Source organism: Lissotriton vulgaris, chromosome 4_1 (genome assembly GCF_964263255.1).
Source record: "Lissotriton vulgaris chromosome 4_1, aLisVul1.2, whole genome shotgun sequence".
Classification (NCBI taxonomy): Eukaryota; Metazoa; Chordata; class Amphibia; order Caudata; family Salamandridae; genus Lissotriton; species Lissotriton vulgaris.
The window spans coordinates 2,122,439,551-2,122,444,550 of record NC_141691.1 but is presented as its reverse complement, the minus strand read 5'-3'; positions in this window follow the sequence as shown (position 1 = coordinate 2,122,444,550).

The window sequence follows — 5,000 nt, the reverse complement described above, 5'->3', positions numbered from 1 at the left end:
CCCAGTCCGGCAGGGCCCGGTGGTGCGGGAATACCCCTCCGTCCTGCAAGCCGGCCTGGGATCCGGGGCGCCCGGGACGGAGGGTCGACCGGGGCCCAGGGAGGCTCTCCCCGGCCTGGACTAGGGTTAGGAAAGCCGGGACTGGGGCCGGGACCGGGCCCGGGGCTTGAGCCCCGTCCGGCAGGGCTCGGTGGTGCGGGAATACCCCTCCGTCCTGCAAGCCGGCCTGGGATCCGGGGCGCCCGGGACGGAGGGTCGACCGGGGCCCAGGGAGGCTCTCCCCGGCCTGGACTAGGGTTAGGAAAGCCGGGACTGGGGCCGGGACCGGGCCCGGGGCTTGAGCCCCGTCCGGCAGGGCCCGGTGGTGTGGGAATACCCCTCCGTCCTGCAAGCCGGCCTGGGATCCGGGGCGCCCGGGACGGAGGGTCGACCGGGGCCCAGGGAGGCTCACCCCGGCCTGGACTAGGGTTCGGAAAGCCGGGACTGGGGCCGGGACCGGGCCCGGGGCTTGAGCTCCGTCCGGCAGGGCCCGGTGGAGCGGGAATACCCCTCCGTCCTGCAAGCCGGACGGGGGTCCGGGGCGCCCGGGACGGAGGGTCGACTGGGGCCCAGGGAGGCTCTCCCGGGCCTGGACTAGGGTTCGGACAGCCGGGACTGGGGCCGTGACCGGGCCCGGGGCTTGAGCCCCGTCCGGCAGGGCCCGGTGGAGCGGGAATACCCCTCCGTCCTGCAAGCCGGACGGGGGTCCGGGGCGCCCGGGACGGAGGGTCGACTGGGGCCCAGGGAGGCTCTCCCGGGCCTGGACTAGGGTTCGGACAGCCGGGACTGGGGCCATGAGCGGGCCCGGGGCTTGAGCCCCGTCCGGCAGGGCCCGGTGGTGCGGGAATACCCCTCCGTCCTGCAAGCCGGCCGGGGGTCCGGGCGCCCGGGACGGAGGGTCGACCGGGGCCCAGGGAGGCTCTTCCCGGCCTGGACTAGGGTTCAGAAAGCCGGGACCGGGGCCGGGACTGGGCCCGGGCCCGGGGCTTGAGCCCCGTCCGGCAGGGCCCGGTGGAGCGGGAATACCCCTCCGTCCTGCTAGCCGGCCGGGGGTCCGGGGCGCCCGGGACAGAGGGTCCATCAGGGCCCGGGGAGGCCTGAAGCCCCGGAGCCCCGGAGCCCCGGAGCCCTGGAGCTCTGGAGCCCTGCAGCCCCAGAGCCCTGCAGGCCCGGGGCAGGCAGATTGGCATCATTTGGGTCCCGGTTATCTGGTCGCCCCTCTCGCCTCGGCCATCTGGTCACCTGCAATGCTTTCCTATAAAGCGACCAGATGGCCGGACTTCCCTGGAAGTGCCGATGAGGTGCCATTTGCCTCCCGGATCCCAGCCAGGGCTCCAGGAGGTTGGGCACGTTTGCGCCGTGGGTCCCCTCTGTCACCTCGAGTGCATGGATTACAAGAAATGGGGGTAATTTTCCTCCGGATTAGTAGGTGCAAGGGTATGCCCGAACACCCTTCCGGGGCTGGTCGTTCCCTGCTTGGGACCAGATGGGCGATGCCTGGGCAACACCTCCCAGGCATCCGGGGCTCCCTCCTCCGGCCCACAGAGTGGCAAAGTACCCGGAACGGGCTCCATGGGTCCCAGGCCCTGTAACCCTGGAGCCCTGCAGACCTCGAGCCCTGGAGCCCAGCAGCCCCGGAGCTCTGCAGCCCTGGAGCCCTGCAGCCCAGGAGCCCTGGAGCCCCGGAGCCCTGTAGCCCTGCAGCCCCTCGAGCCGTGGAGCCCTGCAGTCCCCGAGCCCTGCAGACCCAGAGACCCAGCGACCCAGAGACCCAGAGACCCAGAGCCCCAGAGCCCCGGAGGCCTGGAGCCTTGGAGCCCCGGAGCTCCCTACAGGCCTGGGGCAGGCAGATTGGTGTCACCATTTCGGTCCCGGCCATCTGGTCGCCCCTCTCGCCTCGGCCATCTGGTCGCCCGCAATGCTTTCCTATGTAGCGACCAGATGGCCGGACTTCCCTGGAAGTCCCGATGAGGTGCCATTCGCCTCCCGGATCCCAGCGAGGGCTCCGGGAGGTCGGGCACTTTTGCGCCCTGGGTCCCCTCTGTTACCTCGTGTGCAGGGATTACAAGAAATGGGGGTAACTTTCCTCCGGATTGATAGGGACAAGGTACTCTGGGACCCCTCTCGGCCTAGCGGTGTCCGTTGTGCCTGGGGAGCCTGGCTGGGTTCAAGAGCTCCGGCCGGGGCACCGTCCTGGGTCCTTCCGCGTGGCAGGGTGCCCGGGATGGGTTCCGGAGGGCCCGGGGAAGGCTACCCCTGTGCCTCTGGGCCTTGGGGTCCCCGGGCCCCGGATGGGGTGCTCTGGCCCAGGGCCCTGTCCTCCGGCCTGCCGCACTGTCAAAGGCCCGGCACTGGGTTCCGTGGTGCCCGGGGTGCCTCCCCGTGCTTGGCTGGGTTCAGGAGCTCCGTCCTGGGGCCCTCAGTTGCCCCGGGGAGGTTGGCCTCCTTGCCCGGGGGTCCGTCCTGGGTCCTGCCGCGTGGCAGGGTGCCTGGGACGGGGTCCGGAGGACCCGGGGTAGGCTTCCCCTGCGCCTCTGGGCCTGGGAGCCCCGGCAGGGTCCAGGGGCCTCGCCGGGCCCCGAGTGGGGTGCTTGGGCCCAGGGCCCCGTCCCTCCGGCCTGCCGCACTGCCAAAGGCCCGGGACTGGGTTCCGTGGTGCCCAGGGAGCCTCCCCTTGCTCCGCTGGGTTTTGGGAGCCCTCTGGGGCCCCTGAGAGGGTGGCCTCCATACTGGGGGCTCCGTCCTGGGTCCTGCCGCGCGGCAGGGAGCCCCGGAGCCCTGCAGCTCCTGATCCCTACAGGCCTGGAGCAGGCAGATTGGTGTCATTTCGGCCGCGGCAATCTTGTCGCCCCTCTCGCCTCGGCCATCTGGTCGCCCGCAATGCTTTCCTATGTAGCGACCAGATGGCCGGACTTCCCTGGAAGTCCCGATGAGGTGCCATTCGCCTCCCGGATCCGAGCGAGGGCTCCGGGAGCTCGCGCACTTTTTCGCCCTGGGTCCCCTCTGTCACCTTGTGTGCACGGATTACAAGAAATATGGGTAATTTTCCTCCGGATTGATAGGGACAAGGTACTCTCGGCCTAGCGGTCCTCAGCCGGCAGCTGGACGGGCCAGGATGTTGCCCCAGCCCCGGGTCTGTTCCTGGGCCTGCCGCGTGGCAGGAAGCCCTGGATGGGGTCCGGGAGGGCCCGGGGAGGTGTCCCCAGCGCCTCCGGTCTCCCAGATGGGGCCAGGGGCCCGGGTTGGGCTCCATCATGAGCACCACAGCTCCATGCCCAAACCCATTTGAACCGCCGCAGTGAAGGGGTTATAGGCGGGTATCTATTCGAATGCGAAAAATGCATGCCGTGACATCGCATTCCTTTACAGCGAGATGCCTTGGCATCGCAAGTCAGTAGATCAGCTTGATCTAGAGGACACACTAACTAAAGGCATAATAAAATCTATTTTTCAAACAGCAACCCGCGCAACAGGAGGGAAAGTGTTGATAAACTAGCCCCTTCGGTGCTGCTGACGACTTTAGCTCGTCACGATTCCAGTAGGGAAGGTGTTGGTTCATTCCTTATGTTGGAGCGCCATCTAGAGCAAGTCCGGTAGATAATGTGTTTGCAATAGTAGCGCGCAATGCTTTCCAACGGGGCGACCAGATTGCCGGGCTTACCTGGAAGGCCTGAGGCCTGAGGTCCAGGGGAGGGCCGCCTCCCCATCCCGGGTGCTGTCCTTGGTCCTGCTGCGTGGCAGGGTGCCCGGGACGGGGTCCGGAGGGCCCAGGGAGGCTTTCCCTGCGCCGCCGGGCTTGGGAGCCCAGGCTGGGTCCAGGGGCCCGGCCGGGCCCCGGGTCGGGTGCCACGGCCCTGGGCCCGGTCCACCGGCCTGCCGCACAGCCAAAGGACCAGGACGGGGTTCCGTCGTGCCCGGGAAGCCTCCCCTCGCTCGGCTGAGTTCAGCAGCTCCGGCCGGGGGCCCCTGAGGGCCCGGGGAGGGCGGCCTCCCCATCCCGGGCGCTGTCCTTGGTCCTGCTGCGTGCCCGGGACGGGGTCCGGATTGCCCTGGGAGGCTTCCCCTGCGCCTCCGGGCCTGGGAGCCCCGGCTGGGTCCAGGGGCCCGGACGGGCCCCGGGTCGGGTGCCACGGCCCTGGGCCCGGTCCCCCGGCCTGCCACACTGCCAAAGCTCCGGGACAGGGCTCCGTTGTGCCCGGGAAGCCTCCCCTCGCTCGGCCGAGTTCAGCAGCTCCGGCCGGGGCCCCTGAGGGCCCGGGGAGGGCGGCCTCCCCATCCCGGGCGCTGTCCTTGGTCCTGCTGCGTGGCAGGCTGCCCCGGGACGGGGTACGGAGGGCCCGGGGAGGCTTCCCCTGCGCCTCCGGGCCTGGGAGCCTCGGCTGGGTCCAGGGGCCCGGACGGGCCCCGGGTCGGGTGCCACGGACCTGGGCCCGGTCCCCCGGCCTGCCACACTGCCAAAGCTCCGGGACAGGGCTCCGTTGTGCCCGGGAAGCCTTCCCTCGCTCGGCCGAGTTCAGCAGCTCCGGCCGGGGCCCCTGAGGGCCCGGGGAGGGCGGCCTCCCCATCCCGGGCGCTGTCCTTGGTCCTGCTGCGTGGCAGGCTGCCCCGGGACGGGGTCCGGAGGGCCCGGGGAGGCTTCCCCTGTGCCTCCGGGCCTGGGAGCCCCGGCTGGGTCCGGGGGCCCGGCCGGGCCCCAGGTCGGGTGCCACGGCCCCGGGCCTTTGGTCCCCACGCCCCCGTTCCCTGGCGCCAGCTCACTTTTTCGTTGGGGCATAGAGTGACACCGGCTGGCTTGACTTTCGTGCCCGGCTATCTGGTCTCTGGGATCCCCTCGGCCATCTGGTCTCTGGGATCCCCTCGGCCATCTGGTCTCCGGGATCCCCTCGGCCATCTGGTCTCTAGGATCGCCTCGGCCATCTGGTCTCCCGCAATGCTTTCCTATGAGGGCGACCAGATGGCCG